This window comes from Triturus cristatus, chromosome 3_1 (genome assembly GCF_964204655.1).
Source record: "Triturus cristatus chromosome 3_1, aTriCri1.1, whole genome shotgun sequence".
Taxonomy (NCBI): Eukaryota; Metazoa; Chordata; class Amphibia; order Caudata; family Salamandridae; genus Triturus; species Triturus cristatus.
Genome location: NC_140583.1, coordinates 1,125,816,987 through 1,125,831,067, shown reverse-complemented (window position 1 = coordinate 1,125,831,067; position 14,081 = coordinate 1,125,816,987). Strand labels below are relative to the sequence as shown.

The window sequence follows — 14,081 nt, the reverse complement described above, 5'->3', positions numbered from 1 at the left end:
ATCCGATAGGTCTAGTACTGATTACTTTTCAACAAAGATAAACTCGAGTAGTAAGAAGTAAAAGTGTTTTGATACTGACTTAACTAAGATGGCGGCGATAATATGCGGCATCAATATACAAGAAATTAATTCAATAAGCTGACCTCTGATTTGAAATTAGCCTTATGATTTTGGGTGCTGTAGGTTATTTGGAATCGATAATGTTAAGGGTTCTTAATATCACGGTATATACTTCGGCTGATGTACATGGGGGATTTGCACCTTATAAGATGGCGGCCAGCATAGATGTTAAAAACGATTGGTCCTTCTTTTAATCATTGGACGGAGTCACATTTGGTGACCGGCGCGCATACGTATAAATTTGAATCCAGGAGAGAGCTTGGCTTGACACACAAGAATAATATTGGTGACGACCGGAGTACTCTCCCCTTTTCTTCTTCTCTATTTTAGGTAAGTTCTTGCTCAAAACTGAAAGTTATCATTGGTGCTCATGTGAGCATTGTCTAGAAATTGAAGAAACTCGTACGAGCATTCGGTCTTTTTTCGCTTGTTCGTGGCCAACTATAAAGCTTCGTTTTAAATCGGTAATGGCGCGTTGACATGGCGTGACTTACATGATATGCTTGTAACTAATTGTGATTACAATAGACTACGCTGACCATTAGCTAAATTAAAGACCCTGATATGCTTATACCTGTGAATTTCCGTCTTAGATAAATGAGAGCTATGAAGCTGTTTGATACGTAGATTCTGACTCTACAATACGTATCGGACAACAGAACCCATACTGTGTCTTGTAGGTTATCCTCTAGACATACTGATACGAATATATACCTTAGGTTTGTGGGACGGACTGCTGATGGTACAAACTTGTGGTAGATGTGTCTGACCTATATTCGATGTTTTATCCTTAGATATACTAACTGTCCCCATCATCTGATGTTTTGATCGGGACTGCAATCCGTTAGAGGTAATTTCTGTTTAATGATCTTTTAATATGACTAATACTCAATTCTGAGTGATTTTTATATGAATACTATTTGCCACAGGTTACTCGTCGAGTAATAAAGGCTGATTTTCGGCCTTTTTTAGTCGATTCCAGCTTTATTGATGTACTTAAACCGTTTGGAGTATTATGCTTTTATAGAAAGGTTCTTTCTCGTCTGAAATGATGCTCAGGGAAGTCGTACGTGTTTGATTAAGGTTATGACTTGATTTGTGGGGAATAAGACACAAGCTGATGTCTCTTCTCATGCTTTTTCCCCTTAGACCTTTATATACACACGAATGAAAGTGTATGGAACCACACTCAGATTATATTACAAGTGTGGCGGAATAAACAAAAATATATACTTTGTTTGAGATTCGTTTTTATGGTGAGTAATCTTTTAGGGAGATCCTATGGATGTAACTGGGATATACTTTACTGTTTTGTGGCACATTAGGACTACTTTATCCCTTTTTTAATTTCACAATGATGGAAATTAACCAAACTCTTAGTATGGAGTCTCTTTTCCTCTTCAAGGTGATCCTCTGTTGCTTTTTTCTTTTTGGTTTTTTCCGGTGCTGGGTAGCACCCTAACTATTTGGTTAGCTTTCACTGGGTGGATTTTTTCATTTTTTCATTTTTCTCCAACTTATGGTCACTTATTTCCCTCTATCTGAGTCACATCTGCACTAATTGCTTGGACCTTTTTGTACTCAGATTTTGTGAGAATATCATTTATGAGTGCCAAATGTCTTGAATAGAACAATCTTTATTGTTATTATTGTAGCCCTGAGGAAGTCGCCGGGCAACTCACCCGAGACGAAACACGTGTTGGCTACTGATCTCACCTTGGCGTTTTTAACGATGCCAATATGTCACTATGGATTGACTTCATATGAGTGCGTGGAGAAGATTTGAGAAAGAACAAAGGAGATTAAGGAAATAAAAGAAGAAAACCGTTTGTTGATTTATCGGACTCTAAATCATTTTTTCCATAATTGTTATTGAGAATTGTTGTTCATAGGCTCAACTGCCTTGCTCTTGCTCGGGAACGTCTTTTTGCTTTTTACATTCGATATAGCTCATCAATGAAATGTATTTTTATCAAAAAGATATTTTGAAAATTAACCTAAAAGTATGAATGTATGAAGGATGATTGTAGTTAGCATGTTGCACATATTATATGTTTTCATAGATCTGTAATATATCCCATTCATAATCTTTTTTAAGTATATTATCATGTATAATAAATACATGATTTTGTATTTTTCTAAATATTAGTGTCACTGTTTTCATTTGACATGTTCTGATATTTTCATTAAATTGAAGTTGCCCTAGATTATTTACAATATGGAAATATTGTTGTACATAAACAAAGCTCATCGCAGTAAACTATATACACAACTATTGTTCTTCAAATCTATAAAGACAATATACTGGTCACCCAAATGATTACACAATATAGATCCTAGCAGGCCTTTTTTTGCTCTCCTTGCTCCTATGACCCTGCAGACGCTACCTATATAGTCTACGAGTGAGTGCCTGTCAATTAGATAATACTGGGATGATATTGCCCAAACTGCTAGTAAGATTACTGACATACATGTTGACTGTAACCCATAACTGGTATTGTAAGGCTACTTTATAACACTCCCTTAACCCGGTAGAAGATTAGCAGACATGCTGTTACTCTTGGCAAATACAAGGTCCCCTCTATTCCTGGTTGAATGGCCCAACTCCCACTGTAAAAGTCTGGCTGAGAATCTGCTGGCGTGACATAAAGATATCTGAGGCCTACTTGGGTAATTCTTAGAACATATATCACCATGAGCTTGTCTGCTATCAGAGGGGATTCGTGACTATGTCTCCTGCATCGTAGACCTTGTATTCGCTTTAGGATTGTCTGCCTTGTGGTGGACAAACCACGATATTTGTATGGCTACGTACGCTTCTTTAGGATGTTGTATTCCTCACGCCCTCTCATCAACCCTCAATTCTCCCCTTTGTAGTTGGTTGGGTTGTAACACTGACGTATATTTGCAGACCTTCTGACTGCATGACGATGTTACATGTCCTTGTTTTCTTTGTATACTGTTACACATTTTGCTAAAAAAGGAAAAATAAAAAGTTTGACGTTGATGGTGAAAAACGATATAAGTCAGTGCCTTTTGCGTTTTCTCACATGGACTCTTGATTAGTGCGTTTCTGGTGGACTGCAAGGGATTGTAGTGGAAAGCAAAACGTCTAAACGAGTAAGCACTTCATTTTGTTATCCATCTGAGATGTTCTACTCTTTAAGTACTTCCTGTGAAATCTAATGTGATGTCATCAAAGAGCTGGTAGGCTGATTGAACACATTGTAAAAACGCAGTCCCTACTACCAGAAAAGCTGAAGGTGAATGAGCTTTTGACTGCTGTGTAAAAAACACGTTGGGAAAATGGCACCCATGAGTGCAGATAATGGGGTGTCTCCGGAAGTGATGAGGGTTTAATCATGACACATGCACAGACAGTACTGAAAATTGCATGCTTTGCCTGAAACAGCTTGCGTACACCATATGGAGAGCAGCAACACAAAATCACCACAGATGAGCAGCAGTTAAAGTGCGATTATATTTAAACACCATTCCACAGAGAGTTTTTATAGTTTCGCTTCAAATATTTGCCTTTATAAAAAAAAATATGCAGACTAGTGCATTTTAAAGTTTGATAGAATATAAAAACACGTTTAGTATGAGAGGTGATAGTGGGATAGATAAGGATGGCATTTGCGCAGGGCTAACTTGGCGTAGACTTGGAACTCCCTATTTCCACTAGGATGGACTTTATTTCTCTAACAAAGGCTTGTTGGACCTGGCCCTCTCTGCATGGTCATCCCCAAACGTTTTGCCTTCACCCCTCCTGCTTTTTGAACCCTCTGCTTTGCCCACTGCTAACCAGTGCTAAAGGGCTTGTGCTCTCTGCTTTAACTCCTTCGCTGCGGCGGGAATTCCGCCGCAGCGCTGGGGGGGGTTTGGGTGCAGCGCGGTGGCGCTGTGCTCATGACGGAGCCACTCCGTCATGAGCCACGGTTGAGCTGTGCTCATGACGGAGTGGTTCCGTCATGACTCCGCCCACTGTGCTAATCGCCCGCACAGGCGGGGAATCAGCGCAGCGTGGGCGGAGCGGCCGCCAACGGCCGCAGCATGACAGAACCACTCCGTCATGAGCACACGGCACCCGTGGCTCATGACGGAGTGGTTCCGTCATGAGCAGGGGAGGGGTTAAACATGGTAAAATAGGCTTACACCCAATTAGCACGTGTAATTTTCTTATAAGTCCCTTGGAAAGTAATAATACCTCTAACCAGGACCTGCAAATGAAATGTTACTAATGGGCCTGCAGCACTTATATTACTACCCACTTCAGCAGTCTTTTTAAACATGTCACGGGTCAGCCATTGCAGCCTGAATGCAGTTTTAAACTGCCAATTAAACTGCCATTTCGACTCAGCAAAATAACCTCTTTGCCAAGCTTAAAACTTCCTTTTTGATACATACAAGTCAAGGTAGGCTCCAAACAGCCCACATATTGGTGTACATTCTATGTAAAAAGTTGGACACATCCTTCAAGTTTTACGTGTCCTGTTTGTGAAAAAAACTGAAATGTATTTTTCACTACTGTGAGGCCTACCTCTCCCATAGGATGGGATTTTGTGGTTCACCCTGACAAGGATTGTGGCTGTTGCTTGAGTAGGGTTTCACCCCTCAACCAACCACCCATGTCATGTTGGTGGCAAAAGTAGGATTAAATACTTGTGTTTCTGCAGTGCCATTCACTGATTTGTGCGGCAAAAAAATCCCATTATAAATTGTTTCATACTAGATTAAAACTTTTTAACTTCTCATTCCGTGCCTCTTTTGCTTTTTCCAAATTCACTTCTATTCCACCTGACTTTGTGCATCTGTGACCCTACCTGCCGACATGGAGCTTGAGTTCAACAACCTGGAGAGCTACACTATGACTGATCTCAGAGGATTCAGCAGAGAGAGGTGGCTTCCAGCAAAGAGTAGCTCTAAGAAACATGAGTTCCATAACGCCCTCAGGGGCTGGTGGGAGACCCGCCAACTGCAGTCCACAGAGGATTTAGGTGGACGTTGAGGAAGAGTAGGAGGAAGAGATGCAAGAGGGGGACCACAACCCCCGTGTGTGGCCCCAGAGGAGAGAGAGGCAAAGGCCAGATCCAGGGCCAGTAGCAGCAACTCAAACCCCACTCTGTCCCCAGAAGAGCTGGCAGATGGGAAATCTGAAAGGGGCCTCAAGTTGCAGCTGGCTGAATTTAAAAATTGGAGACAACCAAGGAGGAGTCTGCTGCCATGTGGGCTCTTGACGAAAGGAAACTGGCCCTGGAGGAAAAGGTGACAGAGGAATAGAAGTCTGAGAGAGCCTTGGAAGAAAAAAAAGATTTTGATGGATCATACAGTGAGTCTTAGGGTGCTGGACCTCAAAGCCCATATAAAGCACAGGGTCCAGCAACAATGGTGGCAGCAAAACTGCAGAGTCCAGTGGGGACAGAAGAGTTCACATTCCTAAAGACCTGATGCCTATCTATGCAGTGAGGGATGACATTGACAAATGTTTTCCAGTATATGAGTTATCCCTACGGATGAATAGGGTCCGAGAAGAAGATGGGTGGGGGGGTTGATTTTCTGGAAACACATGCCCACGGTGGGGAGGGATACCCTGTTGACACTAGGGGTAGATGATCAGATGATGTATGATCCCATGAAAGGTATTCTTGTGCCCAAATTTGGGCTCCCCCCAGAAAAATATTGCCTGAGGTCAGGAGTGGCCAGTATGGACTGAGGGGTAGGTAGTTCCCAGGTGCAGAAGGCACAGCATACCCTGATGTCCCTTAGCTGGGAGGTGGATTCAAGGTCAATGAGGGTGGACGTCGTTAGGTAACAGTAATGGGAAACTCGACACTGCCCTCAGGGATGTCTGTGCTAGTCAGACCATGGTGATGGAAAGACTGTTTTCCCCCAGATCGGTAAACTGGACAGGTGGGTAGGATAACTCAGGCCAATGGGAAGGACTTCTTCCACCCAATGGCTCTGGTGTTGCTGGAATGGGGTGGGGAAGTGGCACAGAGAAGGGTCATCGTTAGACCCCAGCTGTCCATTGACTGCATTCTGGGAAAAACTGAAAGCTCTAGTTTCTGGGTGTACTACTTACAGTAGGAGAGTAGAAAGGTCCAGATAGAGGTTGTTAGAGTTGAAATATCACTGCCATATTGCTTATGCTTTGTTCTGTGTAAGTTAGCATTCATGGCACAGTTGTCTTGTTCAGCCAGCATTTTGAATCATGATCGAAACTTATTTCTTGCTTTCATTGCTAGAAGCTGTGCCGATGCATTTGTATCTCCAAGATTAGGGCTCGCTGAAAGCATGAGAAATTTGCTCATTAGCACATACCTTTCCTGCTAGATTGAGGTTCGCTCCCACTTTTCCAGCTACGGGTACAGACAGAATGACATTGCCAGAGAAAAAGTGTGTGCCCGGTCTCAGACTCTTAGCTCATCTATGTGTGCCCCCTTTGTTTAAGCTGTCTCCCTGTGGAATGTTACTGGGTGGGCATGTTCCTGTCTAGGTACGGAATGTATAATTGTTACCTTTATGCTTGTGAAAGTCAGTCCCTCTGCAGCCATCTTAGGAGACTGGTCAGACTAGGCTCCGCTACAGCGCAATATTAATAAATAACTTGGTTTGTATTTTCTACTGTCTGACCAACTCTTCCTTTGTGTGGAAGGCTGCGGGGTTGTCGCCAGTGACCCAGGTGGTCACTCACTTCAGTTGGTTACCAAACAGGGACCCCATTGGGTGATCCATCTTTGCCCGCAGACGGTTGGAAGGACGGGCCCTCATTGGGCCACATTGAGCAAATTGTGTTGTTTGGGGTGCCGTTGTTGTTCTGCTGATGCTAGATTGGAGAAGAGGCAACCTGCGCCTCCAGAAGGCACTCCAAACTTTCACATGTATGGTCAAGCATGGCCTTGGCCCTATTATGTTTAGCACTCTATGGCACAAATATACAAGGGACAATGCAGAGTTGCAGTGGCCGCTAACAGTTACCTTTGATGAACAAAAACTGAATTTCCTGCAGGATAAATTGTTCTCAAAATTAAGTAGGCAGTCGATGTTTGAATATCTCCAGGTATAGTGGAAGGATGGTAAGCAGAGATGAATAAAAGCAGAACAAGAAGCCCGAAGAGGAAAGATGCAGACAGTGATCCAGAAAGCAGTAGCGTATGATAGACTAAAGATAGAGTAGGGAATAGAGTGTGCTGACAGAAAGTTCAGGTTGCAATGTGATAAATCCTATGTTGCCCGAGAGGAAGGCAATACATTTGTGGAGGATCTGTTAAATGTCTACCTCCACCTCCATATGCTCCGCAGGGAAGATATTCTGCTGTCCCGCCGTCCCAGTCTTCTGCCTCTCCTGCCCCTGCCTCTGGTTCTCCTGCTATTGACTTGGCTGCCTTGGCTACAGCGCCTCTTGTTTCTTCTTTGGTTTCACCTGTCACGCTTGCGGTGACTTCTTCCCTCTCTCCATCACTTACCCCCAAAACACATCCCTAAGAACTCTGGTGCCTGCCCATTCGGCTATTGTGTTTCCCCGTATCTCCCTTCTCTGACCTCTCTGAGTATTCGGACTGCAGTGCGTAGACTGGACGAGGGGGACTGGGTGACTGCAAGGGAACAAATGGGGCGGGTGTGAATTCGATATGATGAGGGATAAGAAGAGAAAAATATGGTCGCTAATCAGGCGGCCCAGTGGGCTCGGAATCCGAGTTATAGTGTGGAGTATGTTGAAAGAGTATGAACCGTTTGTACAGCAACATGCCCTCAAGCATATGTCGGCTACGTTAATAGGGTTGTGGGAAAAGTGTTTCATATGATATCAGGGACAAAGTGCATGCTGCTGGCATGGACCCTAATGATGTTTTTAGTAATGTTGCAACGCTCATAGGTAATTGAGTCAGTTTGCATCAGAAGAGCCTGACAACAGTGTCCCAGTTTCCGATAAGGGAAGTGCATCCTATTTTCCACCCTGAGATACCAGAGCTGCTTGATCAGCATGATGCTGTTGTTAGACAGCGAGTGGAGGCCCACTTCCAAGAACAATGGGTTTACACTCCATGGAAAAAGAGTGAGGTTTTGTTTCTTAAGACTCAGTTGCCTGATCCCAGAAAAAATCAGACTACGTATTATAAAGAACTGACAGAGGCCGCATTGTCAACAGTGATGACGTTGGCAGAGATTGAGATGTTTTTTGGTATGTTGGTACCAGTCGATATCTGGCGGCAGGTGCATACACAGAACCATGTTTGGAATTGGGTGGCACTTGGGACGAGATCAGAGCATGGGATAAGGAAAATAAGCCTGATGAGAAGCCTAACGCTGAGATACTAGCCCTGCCAGGTCGAATAATTACACACATGTACTCTCTTATTCCACCAAGACAGGTTGATTGGGACAAGTTAACAGCGTGTGGTCAGAAGAAAGATGAAAATGTATCGGATTTTTTTACCAGTTTTGAAGGGGTGTTTCTGGATTTCAGTGGACAGGATTTGTCAGTGGAGGGAGGTGACCGATTGTTTGTTAAGAGATTTGTTACGAACCTGCTTCCTGAGATCGCGACTCGGTTGCAGGCTTCGGAGAATACTTGGACTACCTTCTCCCCATCTGTAATATTGAGTATGGCACAGTATTATGAGCATAAAGAGAAGGAAGAGAAAGAAAAGGTGGTGAAGAAGAATAAAGAGTTGAAGACGAAGGTGTTGTTGCAGCAGGTTTCTAGGGGAAACTGTAGGGGACGTGGCATTGGCCCGACTCGGCAGCTCCCCGCTACCCGTGGGAACGCTGCACCTGTAGGGCCGAACCAATGCACGTACTGCAAAGAGGAGGCGCACTGGCATAGTGAGTACCCTGCGTTGTTGCAGAAAGTTGCAGCCCCTAGGGGACGGGGTTCTCGTGGATGGGGTCATGGAGCAGGTGGTCATGACAGGGTTCAGGCAGATGAGGTGTCTGATCAGAACTATTTTGATGATCCTCAAGGGAGACAGTATTATCATGATGAATATGATCTGGACGAAGTGAGGGGGATGTCTCACGGCAAGGGCAGCCAAGGACAGATACCTGTAGAGCAGTGCGGTCCTTATGTCACTGTAGATTTGCAAGGCTCAACTAAAAGATTTTTAGTGGATACAGGAGCAATGAATAGCTCTTTTTCGCGTTCACTGGTCCCCGGGGCAGCTCGGTCTGGACAAAATAATGTTCCGGTAGGCTTTTCAGGTATACCGGTTGGGAGTCGATTTCCAAGCCACTTGTCTTGACTATTGGTCCCTTTACCGTGAATTCCACATTTCTTTTGGCATCCAATTGTGGAGAAAATTTGATGGGTTTGGATTTGTTGTATAGGCTGCATGCAACAATTTCTTGTTCCCGGAGGGTGTCTATATGACGATAGGACCAAAAGAAGTGAGTTCCAAGCAGTGCTAGTCCAAAGTTGAACCCCTTCCCACTGAGTTTAAGGATGTGCCAACTACTTTATGGGCTACGGGTGATACAGACGTAGGGCTGTTGCAGATATCTCCAGTTAACATCGAGGCAAAGACAATGCTGTTCTCCCTTGTATTCCTCAGTACAAAATACCACAAGCAGGGGAGCGCGCTCTATTGCAGATTATACAGGATTTGCTTTAGTCAGGGGTTTGTTGAAGAGACGACTGCATATGTGTGTATTAGTCCTATTCTTTCCCTTTCTTAAGAGGGCACCCGCGGGCTCCTCTGATGACGAACCTGATGTCTATCGTTTTGTGATCGATTTGCGTGAGGTTAATAAGATTGTGTCCCTCAGTTCCCAGTTGTTGCTGGTATCACTGCCCTTTTGACTATAATTTCCTCTGCCAAATTCTTTTGTCTCATCGATTTGAAAAATGCATTCTTTAGCATTCCAAACCATCCAGATAGTAGGTGTTTGTTTAGGTTTGCCCTCGCCAGCAACAGCTTTAGATCCTGTTGGGTTCCCCAAAGCTATACTGAAAGTCCTAGCATGTATAGTCAAGCTTTAAAAAGTCAGTTAGATTTCATCACACTTCTCCCAGGTAATGTATTATGACAGTACATGGGCGATCTCTTGATCACTTCAGACAAAGAAGAAGGTTGCAAGGATGCAACGGTGTAAATTGTTGCTACAGTTGGCTCATCATGAACATAAAGTGTTTTTTTCAAAATTCCAATATTGTCAACAGGAGGTCACCTATCTAGGTCACCTACTGCTGAAGGAGGGAAGGAGACTAACACCTGAACGCATTAATGTTGAAGCCCCTGTACCTCGAAAAGCAACCACCGAGTCTTGCCAGGGGGTGGTGGAGGAGATTACTCTATCTGAAGTGGCAAATACTATAAATAAGCTCCATAGCAACAAAGCTCGAAGGCTTAGATAAATTACCAGGGGACTTTTTATGGGAGGAACCAACAATCTGGGGACCATATCTGTGCACCCTATTAAAGCCATTTTGAATGGCATGGATCCCCCAGATACTTGTCGTGAGGCAGAAATTGCCCAATTTACAAAAAAGGTTGCCCCCTTCTTCCTGCTAACTATAGGCCGATCAGTTTGATCGATGTCTACCCAAAACTCTTTGCGCGGGTTCTTCTTGATTGCCTCCAGGCATGGATGGAAGAAGAGGAGATACTGAGCCCTTACCAAGCCAGCTTCAGGAAAAACACCTCAACCACCGACCAGTTATTCAGACTCCAACTACTCTTCTGGAAAACGGTGGCAATAGAGGGTGGCAGCCTCCATTTAATATTCTTAGATCTGAAGTCTGCTTTTGATCTTGTGCCCAGAGAGAAATGCTGGGATGTACTCTGAGACTTGGGGATTCCACCTTACCTCCTTACCATTCTAGTGAGGCTCCATGCAGAAAATTTCACGCAAGTGAGATTTGGGAAACACGGGGAACTTACTCCCCGTTTTCCTGTTAATAATGGGGTACGCCAGGGTTGCGTGTTAGTGTCCACCCTATTCTGCCTATTTGTTAATGGTGTTACTAAGCAAGATAGAACAGTTAAGGACAATGATGCTCCTAGGCTTGCATCAGGCAAGGTCCCAGCGATGATGTTCGCTGATGACACCCTCCTACTTTCAAAGACACCTATGGGAATCCAGCGCATCTTAGATTGCTTTGACTCCTTCTGTAAGACTCGGGGCTGGAGATAAAGACATCTAAGACTAAATACATGGTGTTTAATCCTGCTAAAACATCTTGCCCTAATCCACATTTGAATGGCTTCCCCCTTGACAGAGTGACGGTGTTTGATTATTTAGGCATCACTTTGACCGAGCATCTGGATTGGGGACCATAGATGGCCAAGGCCAGCCTTAAGCTAGCGCAGACAGTGGCAGGGCTTATGAAACAATATAGTTCTTAACCATTCAAACTAGTGGGGCCAATAGTTGAAATCTATAAAACTCAAGCACGGGGTGCTACACTGTATGGGGCAGAACTGTAGGGGCATCACCCTATCACTAATCTGAACAAAGTGGAGAATTACTTTATGAGGCAGCTATTAGGTCTTCCCCTCGGCACACCTGTTACTTCTTTGCCTTGGACTTGGGTATTAGGCCCATTAATGAAGAGTTAGCCCTTAGACCTCTGACTTTTTGCCGCCACCTCTGGGTGACCCCAGAATTGGTCACCTACTGATCTAAGCTCAAAGAGCTCTTGAGTATCCCTGGTATTATTAAAATACCCTGGTTTAACTACATTAGGGATCTCTGTATACAGCTGGGGAAAGTGGACCTATGGAGATCACCTGAGGAGTCATGTCCCCTAATCCCACGGTTGGAATTGGTAAGAATTTATAGACCTTGTAGGCTCTTTGACATCCAGGAAAGTCCATTTTGTGGCCGATTAACAGCAGAGTTTTTATTGATAAAAGATTAATACAAAAAGGAACTTTTCCTGCATGACATCCAACCAACCTTGGCTAGGAAAATGTACATGCAGCTTAGATTAGGGACTTTGCCTCTCCATGCCAATACAAGCAAATAGTCCAAAACCCATACTGGTGGATGCCCTGCCTGCAGTTATAAGGAAGAAACTGAGCTACACGTCCTTTTCTTTTGTCCTGCATATGCGTTATCTCGCTGACGTTGGCTCATTCAAATCTGTAAGAATTTGGGCTTTGTGCAATGCGTTGAGGCATATAGAGTACTAAAATACGAGTCTCACGCACCAATTGTTTTAGCCGTTTCCCGTTTTTTAAATTCTATGTGGCACGTGAGGAGGACCTTTTTAACTTAGCGACGTTTTAGTAATGTATTAGTTTATTCCTTCCACTCTCATCTTCATTCATTTTATTGGTTTTAAGGGCCCGATTCACAGAAGTAATCTGAGACAAAATCCTAAACTTACTACTTTTGGTATTCACAGAAGGCATTTAGTAGTATTAAAGTTAGGATTTTGTCTTAAGTCTGTCTTAAGTCTGTCTTAATTCTGTCTTAAGTCTGTCTTAAGTCTGTCCTAAGTCTATCTTAAGTTTATCTTAAGTCTGTCTTAAATCAAACTTAAGACAAAATCCTAACTTTACTACTACTAAATGCCTTCTGTGAATACCAAAAGTAGTAAGTTTAGGATTTTGTCTCAGATTAGTTCTGTGAATCGGCCCCTAAGTATTTATTACAACCATTTGTACTGTAATGAATTTTGAAAATTGTTTTTTTTTAAGACGACTGTAAAGCTTTGTAAAATCATATAAGGACTTGGCCCTTAGATAACCTAATGTTGCATTTTACCATGGGTACTGGGGCCCTTTGAAAACAAGCTGGTTAGATTGCAACGCAGGAACATTTTCTTGGTTGTGTACTACATATGAAGAAATTGTATATATTTTATTGTGCTTTTTGATATGTGTTTTTATGGTCTTTGAGACCGAAATAGAGTTGAGTGGATTGGATTAATGCTATTGTCAAAATGCCCATCCCTAAGACTCAAAGGGATGTGTGAGCGTTCATCGGTATTACTTCGTATTGTCGCTACTGGATACCTAACATTTGCCTACTAACAAAGCCGCTGTTGCAGCTAACTACTAATGATGTGCATGAACCCTTGCCCTGGACGTCTGAATCTCAACAAGCTTTTGAGCAACTAAAGGTTGCCCTTTGCTCTGCACCTGTGCTTGGCACACCCAAATATGCTAAGCCGTTCGTGTTGTATGTACACGAGGCGGTCGGATGCGCGGTCTCTGTCTTAACACAGGCCTTTGGAGATAAGGCTGTGTGCTTTTTTCTCCGCCTTGCTTGACAACATCGCAATGGCCCTCCCGAGCTATCTAAGAGCAGTTGCAGCAGTGTCTGTCATTATCCGACAATTGGCAGAACTTGTCCTTGATACCGACCTCACAGTCAAGATACTGCATGCTGTGGATAAACGTTTGAACAAAACAAAGACAGAGCACCTTACCAGTGCACATCTGACTGGTTACGAATTGACCCTCTTTGCACTACACATCACCATCAAAAGATGTGCCACCTTGACCCCAGCCACGTTACTACCTCTCCCTTCTTAAAGTGAGGAAATAGACGTACATGATTGTATCCTTCAGACTTAGAGGATACAAAGGGACGTGTAGACCTGACTGATGTTCCCATATCTGACCCACAAGGAGAACTATATGTCGATAGCTCTTGTTTCAAATTACCGGATGGCACAACAACTGCCGCTTACGCAATAACCACTTTACACACGGTAGTTGAGACATCACAAGTTCCCTATCAGTCGGCCCAAGCTGCAGAGCTAGTTGCCCTCCTTTGAGCTTGTGAGCTAAGTGAGGGACTGACTGTCAATATTTTTACTGACAGCCAGCATGCCTTTCGAGTCACATACAATTTTGGGCGGTCTGGGCAGAGAGGATTTCTGACTTCACATGGGCTAAAGATCCAGAACTGCCCATTGCTACACAAGCTTATGTCATCTCTGACACTCCCCAAGAAGCTAGCAATAGTAAAGTGCAGCGCCCACAAGGCAATTACTAATGATGTGGGGG

General features: G+C 43.7%; 1 protein-coding gene across 8 annotated transcripts in view; it reads left to right on the top strand.

Annotated features, from left to right (window-relative positions):
* The first annotated feature begins 343 nt into the window (after positions 1–343).
* The window catches only part of LOC146861614 (uncharacterized), a 331,006-nt gene continuing 317,268 nt past the window's right edge, over positions 344–14,081 (top strand). For 6 of the 8 annotated variants that reach the window (XR_014979285.1, XR_014979284.1, XR_014979287.1 and 3 more), the window contains exon 1: positions 346–450. The gene's annotated coding sequence lies outside the window, so the exon portion shown is untranslated. Of the gene's footprint in view, positions 451–914; positions 971–14,081 lie in introns of all 8 variants that reach the window. The other 2 variants (XM_085646459.1, XM_085646460.1) reach the window with 2 other exon arrangements.